Source organism: Parus major, chromosome 2, assembly GCF_001522545.3.
Source record: "Parus major isolate Abel chromosome 2, Parus_major1.1, whole genome shotgun sequence".
In the NCBI taxonomy this organism is placed as follows: Eukaryota; Metazoa; Chordata; class Aves; order Passeriformes; family Paridae; genus Parus; species Parus major.
In genome coordinates, this window is record NC_031769.1 from 22,368,295 (window position 1) to 22,380,405 (window position 12,111).

The following is a 12,111-nucleotide window of genomic DNA, read 5'->3' on the forward strand; positions in this document are numbered from 1 at the left end:
TGCAGTAAAAGGATGTATCTCTCAAAATTCTTTTCTAAGATTTTGCCTCACCACCATTTTGAGTTTTTCTACTAAGTCTTCCCCCTTACATTAAATATCCCATAAATTATTTATATCTGTTATTAAATCTTTAAGGAGGTAGATTGAGCATATTGAAGATTTCTTGACCTGATCCTGTCAAAATCCTTGACCAGGTGCTTTGTGCATATGTCTTCATTTTGATTTTCTTAGGAGCTTTTGGATCATTAACCCTTGCCAATTTTCCTCAAATGATGTAAAAGCTGAGATTTTCTGAATTCTCAAGTCCTGGACTTGCTTTCTTGTGTAGGCTGTCCTCCTCTCTCCAAAATCATCTCCAAACTTCACAATTTTCTGTACCAGCTTGTGTGTTATCAAAAGCAGGAGAACTGCTAATGAGTCACAGCACTGCTCATGTCACCAGACAGCAGGACAGGCATCTCTCCTTCTTCCAGACTCCTAAATGCAGGGCAGAAAAACTGTAGCACACCTGGGGATTTAGAAAGATGTTTGAAATGTGCCTCAATGGAGCAGTCTGATTGAGAAACCTAATTTCCCTTCTGTGAGCTCCTGTGGAAGGAAGAGAGTAAACAAAATGCAGTCTAAACACATGGGCCCTTACAGAATCATCAGAGGTAGAAGAAACATCTGCAGGGTCTGGCCTGGAGGAAGCAACACTGCTCAAGAGCAGCTGAAACACTGTGGGCAAAAAAAGCAAGAGCTCTTCTAGGTGAGATCTGCAAAGCTTCTTATCTATGTGGTGTTTCTCACCCATTTTATTTTCACAGAAACAAGCCCAGTTTCTTGCTAACAAACATCGATATTTTCAGCTCATGTCTACTGAGAGATGCTCTGTTTTAAATTTCTGTTGTTAATCCACTGTGTGTTGTGATCACAGTAATGCACAGAAGTTAAACAAACATCCCCCACCCCCAAACCTCCTCCCCTAAGAAAACAAAATCCCAGACCATGATAACAAAACAGATCATTAAGAATTTCAGCAACAGCCTCTCAGCTTGGCTCTTAGTGTGTTTTTGCCTGCCATTAAAAACCATATTGATCCACAAATTTGATATAGTCTAGAAAGAAAGGGAAGGGAAAAGGATTTTAGAAACATTTTATCCACCCTACTCTTCAACATTATTTTTTCAGAACAGTGTTTGTACTCTAGTGTTTGAACTAAAAATTTCAATTTTTTTTATTTTTAAATATTTTACAAGTCTAAAGCAAATGTAGTATATTTATAGATGTATGCTACTAAAGACAGGATCCTTAATATGTGAGTATAAGTAAAATTGATTGTTATATGACCTTGTTGTCTGAAGTTTTGCAGTCTCTCTTCCTTATCTCTTCCTTTGTTTATTGACTTTATTTGTTACATTATGCCTGAAACATGAAGTATAAATTCTGTAATTCCTAGATCCTACTCACCCTATTCATGGAAGGTCCTACCACATTTTGTGGCTCTAGAAAAATGCTGCATAAGGATAAGGAACCTCAGTGCTGTGTTTAGCCTTTTTGCCCCAGTTGCTGAGTGTTAACACAGTGTCTGTCCCCCCAGCACACACATGGCCCTCTCATGCATTCCTTGAAAAGCCAGTGATTTCTTTGCTCCCGGTGCACATTCAGAGGGAAAGGAATGTGGAGACACTTAGCTCTGTTGTCTTTTGCTTTTGTATATGCCCAATGCACATTTAAGATAGAAAGGTGTCCAGTAGGTTCCAAACTTTCTGAAAGGCACAAGAATTTCAACAGATGCAAAGCTTATAAGCAAACAGAGAGTGCTGTCAACCCCTCCTTCATTTAAATAAAGCGAAACACAGATAAGGGCAGATTTGAGATCATATTTTGTCTTTTAAGGTAAATAATCCATGTCAGATTCCCAAAGCTTCCCATCTCAACAGTGATAAAGATAAGCTGGATCTGTCACACCTTATCCCTGTTGAGAACCCCACTGCATGCAGTGGGACATGGTATTGTTGTGGGGAGGAGGGAGGAATAGAGTGTAAAGTGCTTTACATCTGCGTAACTTGAAGATTTTAGGTTGTTCAAATACATGTACTCTGGTGCTGATGGAAACAGAGATCGCTTATCACCATATCTAAGGAATTAGAAATGTATATTCATGACTCCCTGTTACCCAAATAGGATGTCCATCATTCTGTATTAATGACATAGCTCTATTCTACTCATTTCATTTTTCTTTATGTTTTACCCAGCTGAATAGCTCAGCGCTGCCATGGGGTCCTGTATCGTATGACAGACTTTGCCTTTTGAACTGCCCACATCACAGTTTTCTGCAGCTCCCTATCTCCACCGTCATTCCTTTTCTTTACTCTAAATGTTTCCAAGGAGGAAGAAAAGAAAGAATGAAAAGATTAAATAAAATAAAAAAGGCGGGGGGCTGGGGGGGAGGAAGGAGGGGAGAAAGAGACTGCTGTGGAAAAATAAAAGTTTAAAAGAAAACCAGAATGAATGCTTCACTTGTTGGCTTTTAGCACAATTACCATACCTTAGGAAATATGCAGGGAATAGTTAATTATGACTAAATGAGCTCCTTTTAGAGTTCATGGCAGGCCCCAGCATCCAACTGTCAGTGTTGTGAAAGATTGAATTAAAAGGCTGGTCCCCCTGTCAGCCGATAGGATGGTCTGCTGGGGGAAAATAGACAGTGAAAAGATAGCTGGGTTAGAGTAGCCTCAGCAAGAGAAACACGTATAGCATTTGCATACTTCTCCTGCAAAGGGGGTTTAATCCAAATAAAGGAGGAGATTTCAGTATTGTCAGCCAAGGCTTTGTTCAGTGTGAAGAGCAGAAGGAAATCTGATGAAGGGGGCCTTTCTGAAGCCCTTGCACACAGACTGGAGGTTGTTCTAGTAAAGTTATGTACTTTGGGATTGTTTACACACTGTTGTCTGTTTGAAGATCGCCTAAACTGAAAGACTCAAAGTATTCCTCTTTGCTAACACAAAAGCGAGGAATTTGTGTGGTAAAAATTACCTACACTGCAGACCTGAACAAGTTCTTTTCATTATCTTCACAAAATACCCTAAAGTTTCTTTTTTTGGTGTAGACAAAGTTCCCCAATACTTCTTGGCTGAGCTCATATATCACAAAATGTTTTCAGACTAGGAGAAAAAAAGGGAGAATTACATTCTCAAAATGCAGAGAGCATGAAAATCAGATACTCTTCAGGCTTGAGGCAGACAAAAATCTTGCTGTCCTCTCCAACACAGTTCTTTTTTTAACAAGTAGACAATTCATACCAACTGAAAACAGTGTTTTGAGATTTAGCTGGGGTAAAGTGCTGTGTCTCTACTAAGATCTCTTCTGTACTTTCTGGGTTTTTTTTTTCTCACCTGAGAGATGAGCCAGAAGCCTCAAACCTCTTTTGTATTTAATCCGCAGCAGACCCAGACCATGCCTTAGAGCTTTTCCAGATAAAATAACTGATTTGTGTTTAAAAAAAGTTTATTTAAAGGTGGTGGCAGGCACATTACTCCTCAGAATGACTATCCACCTCAAATGTATACTGCAGCTTCCAAGGTTTTTCACATGGGACAAAGAGCATCATCTCAGGGAGATGATTAATATTTAGAGACCAAATAGGTCATCTAATAGCATAGCACTTGAAATAGATGGCTTTTGCTTCTTGTTGCTGCAATTTTTTTGTGCGTGATTGCTATAGTCTTAATGATTTTAGCTAGTAATGAATTATTTATTTGAATGGTAATACTCATGGAAATTGTGTGTGTGTGCTTGTGTGTGTGTGTATATATATGTGTACACACACACACACATTAATTATATAAAATATAATAAAATATCTAAAATTTTATATATATTATGTATATTATACATATATATTCTATTCTATTCTACACATATGATTTTATATAAAATTTTGTATATATAATTTTTATATCTGTATATTTTTATATGTATAATTTTTTCTAGAAATGTGTCTGTACATTGCTCACTTTCTCATCAGCTTTGTAACTAATGGTCATTATAAAGCAACTTATGTTTCTTAGTAATGCTTTGTGAGTGTTAGGGTGAGCAACATCCTGGCCTGAATAGAACTTGAATTTTCTCTAGTAAAACCAGTACTGTCTTTAAGGCTTGGTGAAATTCTGGGAAAGAAGATGAAGCAATTTCTAAGATACCAAATGATGTTGGGTATACCTGTATGGATATATTTGTGTTTACAGTTGCTTAAGGGTTATAATTAAGGGGGAAAAAAATACAATCCTGTTAATATTAATAAATGAGTCTACATATGATGAAATTTGGCTCTCAGTTATACATGCTCTGACTTGTTTGCAGTGGTATTTTTAACCTGAAATGCTTCTTTATGCTCACTCAGAGACAGACATTGATGTTTCAGCTGAGTATTTTTTTCAGCTAGTGATAAATGTGAATCATTAAATACTTAATCATCTATTAGCCTTATTTTCTCTCACATGGCTGTCACGGATTCTCACAGAAACACAGTCAGAAGCAAGTCTGCAATCAGTAGGCTACAGGGGACCTCCAGTCCTCAGATTGTTGGTGCAACTTGAAAATCAGTCAGCAGAAAAGGGAGGTGGTTGATGGAAAATGTGCTATATCCTGATGCTTCCTGAGCACTATCTGCCATCTGGACTCAAGAAAAGACTGAATGAATTTCAGCATCTCCCTTTTTCTTCCACCCTAGAGAAAACTGGAAGGGGAGATCAAATTTTGGTAAAATCAGGAGCTGAACTGAGGCATCGGTTGGCACTTGGTGTGCAGTTCACACCTTCTGTTATGAGTTTAATTTATTCCTTATAGCATTTACCTTTTTCCAGCTGAAATGAGCAGTAGAAAATAAGGTACAGTATTTCATAAGGTTTATTTACCAAATGATATTTACTGATTGGAAGCATAGCAGTGCAATCTATAAAGTAGTTTTTGACTGCCCAAAGAGACAAGCAGCTTGAATCCAGCCTGGGCATAATGGAATATGCAATTTCCAAACAGTTACTTTTATATTAACTCATAAGTTTTTATTGCTTCATAAGGAAATTATAACATCATCCTACAGTGCTTAGCTTCTCAAGGAGATAAACTCCTGTGACTTTCTCACGTGCTGGCCATCTTTGTGCAGCTTTCACTGGTTATAAAGAACTCATGCTTCAAAACACACTGTTGGGAAAACAAGGACAGACCGTGGTAGTAATAAACATGTCATTTAAACCTTACAGGAAAATGAATGTGGTTTATTCAAACATCCCTTCCAAAGAAGACCTAATGATAATATTTTAGTAACACAAAGAGGGAAATCTTCTAACGCTCCCGTTCCTGGGCTCTGTTCCCACTGAAGGCAGCAGGAGCTGCACATACAGATCCAGAGGGCTTGCAACTTGAATAGCATCTAATATGGAGTTGAACAGTTTTTTAAAAAAATAGAAGCTGGGCTCACTCCAAGGCTTACAGTCTGCGCGTAGAGAAGTGGTGTTTTCACTTTTCATCTCTTCCTCTTTGTTTCACAGTAACGGTGCAATCTCCAATTAGAACTCACCCTTTGTTAGCAGCAGCCAGCGACGCCTCGTCCCGCTCTGCGTTTTTCCTGTGAGAAGCGTGTCAGAATTTGGGGGGACTAAATATACTCCTTTGTTGGTGAGCTTGTCAAGCACCGCGCTGTGTTCGCTTTCCCACCAGGAAGGTCAGGCCGCTGGGGGGCCGCTCTATTTTCTGAAATGATCCCTACTGTCTGTCCATGCTGTCTGACAGATTGAAACAGTTGTCTGTGTCACTGCTTTCAATGCTTTTTAAATGCCTCACTTTCCTTGAAAGACATAAAATATGTAGGCAGTGGGGGGAAAAAAATGTAAAAGGAACTATACTTTTTCCTGCTTAAAGAAGCATTGGGTTTTCTGTTCTAAAGTAAACTTAATTTTGTTTAAAATATAAGATGATTTAGGGAAAAAAAATCCCCACCAGCTAATCTAGAAGACTGGGTAAGTCACAGCTTACATATTTTATTTCTGAAACCTCATTTTAAAATGAGGGCAATAAAATTATTAAACACACATTCATTCGGTAGCTGAAGTGAAATAGTAAATTTTCTTTGTTCGCTTATATTTCAGTTTAATATATTTTGATCTGAGGTATGTATAAAGCCTGAAGAAATTGGTACTATGCTGAGCCTTCAATACTCTCCAGATAATTGAACTAATTAAATCTTTACCAACATTAACACAACTCCAGCATTCCTTGGACAGTGGTTAATTATTGCATGAACATGGCAAGCTTAAACTAAACAGATGAAAATAGAATCCTGTGGAATGGGTATTGAGTTTATTCTTTATTCATCTTTTGATAAGGTTTAATTAAAACTGCCTCTCTCCATTGTGGTGACAATGAATGTGCTTGTTTTCTTAGTGAAAGCCAAATTATTCACTTCAGCCATGGTTCAATAATCAAAGGGTTTGCAAAGTTTTGGGTTATATTGTAGCAGTGGAGATATAATTGCTGCAATTCTCTATGAAGGCTTTATCTTTTTATTACATTGTCTTTTATTTTTTACTTTATTTAGTAAATTAGAGCATCCATTTTCTGATTCACTATTTTAATGTGCTTTAAGCAGGGCATTTTTGTCAACAGGGAGTGAGCTGATGAAAATAAAATTTAAAATAAAATATAGTTTTTAATAATTGGAAGGCAAAAAATAAGTTTCAAAAGAAATCTATATTCCAGTTTTTTAGAGTAATACAATTAAAATTACAAAGTAAAATTTAAGGGTATTGCAAAAGCTGTCTTTATCCAGTGCTGAATTTTACTAAAGGAATGGTCCTTTCTTTTTATGACAGTAACAGGAGGGTGGATATGGTGACTCCCTGTGCTTACACAGTGGCTAATTGATCACTGAGCAAAAATTGTTGGAAAAAACAGTGATGGCTCATAATGTTAGAATGTTAGAATTATCACACAAGACTGTAAAGTTACTTGAGCTGCTTACTTGTGTATGACATGCAATCTGCACCGGTGATACAATGGAAAAAACAAATCCTTGAGAGACGTGAAATTTTGAGCAAGAGCAATGGGGTACAGCTGAAGGAGAATGAGAAACACTTGTCAGTAGGCATGCATGCATGCAGACTGCTATCACTTGTGTGGCCATGGACTTGCCTTTCCACTTGGAAAGCTGTAGATCTGAGCTTCAACTCTCATACTGCAAATTCATGTGAATTCCTTGAGAAATAACACAGCAGGTAGGAAATGGATCTGTGTTCATTTTAAAGAAAGCGTCCTGCTCTCTTTCCATGCAGTTCTGCAGGTGACTTAGATGGACCACCAAAATAGATAGGAGATGTTGCACAGTTTTATTTGTATTCTGGTATCTCATTCTGATGTGGTTTGGAATGAAATCCTGGCAGAACCTTGGTTTCCTGACAGACTTTTCCATTCCCATTTATAAAATATTAATTTCACTTTCTGTGATTTATCAAGCAACTGTGCCATTGTTCTGTCTTGGGCTCATGTTGTCATTAGGGGATTCCAGGTTGGCACAGTGGTTTTGATTTAAGGGAGGAAAATGTGTTTCCTTTTTATTTTGTTATTCCAAGAGTTGTTTCTTTTAGAGTGAATTTCACTGGGTAATAAAAAATTTAAGACAGTGAGTGCACCAAAGGAGAAAATAAGCTGAGGAGGGAGTCGCTTGAACCATGGAGCTGCATTTAACTGGTAGTTCTTTCTCCTTTCTGGCTGAGAGTCAGTGCTGGGTATATGTCATGTGAATCCAGAGCTGTTTGGAGTCCCTGGACAAAGGGTCATCTGCTGGGAAGCTCTAGTCAGAAATGTGTTGCTCGTGTTCTTTGTCATGAAGGAATAGCATTTGAGTTAAGATTCTGTAGATGCAGCCATTTACTTAGACTTTACTGAAGTCAAGATTTGGACTGTTCCATCTCTTGAGGTATGGGAACTTACCTACGGCACTCCATGTTAGCTGTGCCTTGAGGGTGTGCATATGGTCAGTCCTGTTCTAGTGGTGAAAGTTGTATTCTACTTCTCTGCTGACAGAAATTCCCTCCTAAATATGTTAAATTAGGTCATCTCTGAGACCAGGCATCCCCTTTAGTTGTTTGGGTTTTTTTTTTTCCAAATAGACCTTACCTATTTTGTGAAATTTATTTTTACTTGGCATGGAGAAAATAGATGTGGAAGAACTGTTAATTTATCTGAGCTCCTTTGTGCTACATTTTTTTCTTTTAAAGCACTGGAAATCTGTTATTCCAGGAAATAAATTTCTGAATTATTATAAGGGCTTTAATGTATTTTGTATGAATAACACTCTGTTAAAGGTGTGTTTACTGCACAAAGAGATTTTTCAGCATTAACTACAATTATGCCATGGTTCCACAGTCATTGAGATGGGGTCTGTGCACTCCTGCTTTCCCAGCAGCAGAAATTTGATCTGGATTGAGAATGGATAGCTGATCCCATTTGAGCAGAGTACAGTGGCTCCATGCTGGTCACTGGAAACCACCATAAAACCTGCTGGTTCACGGTTAACCTATCAGTTTAGGGGTTTTTATCAGATTTGAAACAACAGAGTTAGATTGTACTGGGTCAGCATGATTTTCACTCAATCACAGGAGCTTTAAAGCTGGAATTGTAGCCTTGTCACACATACTTCTGTCAATCAGATTTTCTTGAACTCTTAACTGAAAAAAATCATCTTCTAATACTTGGTTACATTAAAATAATTTTGCTGGATAATTTTATTTTAAAATTGTGATAATAATCTTGAATCACATAGGAAAAACCTGATGTCCTAGAAATTAGAAAGGGATTCTGGCTGGGGTTGCTGAAAAAACTGCTTGCTTAAGAGATCATTATCTAATCTGAGTGGATTGAAAGATTTGAAAGTATCTTCTTTAAATGTGAAGAGAGAATTGTTGCATGTTAATTATTTATTTATATATGTGGGTTAATACCCATTAGCATTTTTGAATATGGGCTGTACTTCACTTTGACAGCTTTGCTTGTCATCCCTACAGATGTCTTAACTTAGTGAGTTTCTTAAGAACTTGGATAATACCAGGCATACACCAAAATGTATGTTAATGTGTTTATTAAGGAGGTCCCCAGCCCTCCCCCAGTAGTCACTAGGTAAAGAATGCCTTCTGAGGAGCAAGAGGACAGAAAGGACTACCTTGACTTTTGACTGCATTGATTCATTTTGACATAATGTGATTAATTTTTTTTTAATCTAATGATGACACTCCTTCCTGTTTGTCAAAATTGCTACATAAACAAGAATAATTCTGTTTACCTCCTTCATTTTTTTTATTTGGCATAAAAGCTCCAGAAGTGCAGAAAGGCGATTTCCCTAAAAGCAGGCCCATGTATAATTTACAGGGCTACCACAAAGAAATCCTAATGACTTGTACCTACCAAGACCATTATTAACTTGCCTCCAGTCACAATATTTATATGGTTATATGTTGTCATCTTTGCTATCAGCTGCTACTTGATCCAATACAATCTCATATTTTCTTTTCTTTATAGTTGCTATGTCATGGTGATCAGTCCATGTATTTGCTGTCAACTCTGTTATTCCTTCTTCTTAGCAAGTTCTTCATTATCTGAGAATGTGGCTGGTCACTAGCCTGAAGTGCTCAATAAGGCCTTGACATTGCAGCTTTTAAAAATCTGTTTTATCTTTGACTCTAGAAATTTTGGTCTTTGTTTAGGAATGTGTTCTGTTTATTATGGAAGAGAAATGTCATTATTTTACATTTTGTCTTAGGATGTGGCTCCCCTGGCTCAGAGCAAGGCTAGGCTCAGTCATGCTAAGCACCATGCAATATTAAATAATATATTATTTATAAGTATATTAAATAATACTCCTTCATGCAGAGATCTCAGGCCACATGTTCAGCTTTGCAGATTGCCACCCCTCTCTTCACACAATCTGTTTTTATTGAGGTGACTGGCTGGCTTTTCCATTTGGAATTCATTCCTGCCTGTTCAATGATACTTAAATGCTCCAGTCATATTAATTTGTAGATGGGAGTCTTGAGTAATTATTGAATGGCTATATCTTAAAGGAAATTCTAAGGTCCTTATGCAGACAGATAGGAAAATAGCATGATGATAAAAGGGATATTGCTTTAGGAGAAATGTTAATGCACAATTTCAGACAACCCCATGAATGCATATTATTAATGGAATTAATATTATTATTAAGAACTAAAAACTGAGACAGAAGTAAATTGCATTTCTTGAACTTTCTTAACTCTAATTATGTCAGAAGTCTTACAAAAATATAACCAAATTTTTGGGGCTAGAAAATATTGTTTCTGTGTTTCCAGAGTAAAGGCTGCTCACTTGCATGTCTCCTTCAATGAAGGGAGTTGAGGTCCAAGCCTCTACTGTTATGAGCAGGAGAGGTGGCAGTTGGGAAGGTTTTAGTCCCTTTTTTTGAGAATGCTGTCAGAAATGTCCTTGTATCTATAGAAGACAAGGTAGCCCTGCTTTAAGTACTGTGTTTAAGAGGCTGTATCCACTGTTTTGACTACCCTGGACTTGATCCTCTGAATGAGTGAACAGCAAGTGATGCCACTTTAGACAGGTTAAAGAGCCATATGCCAGTACCAAGGGGAGGAGGTTTACAAAGCTTCATTTAAACCAGAATACACAAGAATGCCCCTGATTAAGTCATGAAGGTTCACAGTTTGAAAGATATCCACTTCATTTCTCTAGATAGTCTCTATTATTGCGGTTATTTCAGTCTCTACCTATGAAGAGATCTGGGCAGCTGACCAGTAAGATAATACTAAAAAGATTTCAAACTCAAGATGCTTCAGGTAACTTTTTTCTCCCAGAAAATAACCAGAATGCTTAGTACTCAGGCTGAGGAGTAGCCTTGCCCATTATGCACAGTGCATTGCTGGAAAAGACAAAACAAAAAACCTAACAAACAACCCCAACAAACTAAACCAACCAAACAAGTTAACAAAGGTCCTGTTCGAGTGAATAGTATTCATTTCTGGAAGAGCTGGCATGTGGTAACTAACATGACAGCATGCAGCTATCTCTGATTGCCATCACCCATCTCAAAGGCTCAGAATCTAATTGAGATAAGCAAATATAATGGCAGAAAAAAGCATAGAAAGGAAGATGACCTTGTGATAAACTTGGATGCAGAGTAGGCCCTTTCAAAGGAACCATGTGAAACAGGCTTTCAAATTCAGAAGCAGAGAAGGCATGTTGTGATGTACTGTGAAGGTGCTTGACAGAGGACTTCTTAAAAGACAAAGCTGTATATTTTGCTGTCACATTAAACTTTGTACAGGTTTGTCTGAGTGATTTGGCATTAAAGACATAAAAGATTGTTTCTCTGAGCATAGATAAACTATGTTTTTGAACACATCTTGAAACCTGTCACTAATTTTTAACTGTTCCTCAGGCCAAAAACTTACATCCTCCCACCAAATCTGCAGATACTTTTTTCTTAAAGAAAGGAATCCAGAAGTGGGAGTTAAACCTTTCTGTGTTCCTTGGGGTTTTATACAATGTTTCGTCATCCCAAGGAAATCTGGTACTCTTAAGTGAAGAATCAAATCTCAAAGCACTACTCAAGTAAATGAAATCTCTTTTGCACACTAGGGACCTTTTCATCACAGTTTTGTGTTTCAGGGGATTTCACAACCTTTACTTGGGGGAAACAAATATTCAAATCCCAGTTAAACCAGAATAAAGGAAATATGCCAGGTTCAATTACCACTGAAATTAGCAGCCTATGAGAATTTTTCCATTCATATCTTCATCATCTCTTTCATGAGGTTTTGCATAAGCTGGGATATTGAGAGCACAGAAAATGAGTGACCACTGTAGAACTAATCAGAAGACAGGACCTCCCAAAGGTCTCAAAAAGTGCTGGAGCCATGAGCAGCATGTTTCAGATGAAGTCTCTCAGTTTTCAAAATCCTCATTTCTATGAATTTTCTGAAAGTGAAAATCCACCTGCAAGTATATTTATATTTATATTTATATTTATATTTATATTTATATTTATATTTATATTTATATTTATATTTATATTTATATTTATATTTATATTTA

The 12,111-nt window shown here is 37.2% G+C and overlaps 1 protein-coding gene across 6 annotated transcripts in view; it reads left to right on the forward strand.

The window, feature by feature from the left end:
* The window catches only part of CDK14 (cyclin dependent kinase 14), a 342,956-nt gene that overhangs the window by 258,637 nt on the left and 72,208 nt on the right, over positions 1-12,111 (forward strand). The window contains exon 15 of one of the 6 annotated variants that reach the window (XM_015618268.3): positions 2,238-2,360. The exons of the other annotated variants lie outside the window; for them this stretch is intronic. The gene's annotated coding sequence lies outside the window, so the exon portion shown is untranslated. Of the gene's footprint in view, positions 1-2,237; positions 2,361-12,111 lie in introns of those variants that run through there. 6 annotated transcript variants of the gene reach the window in all.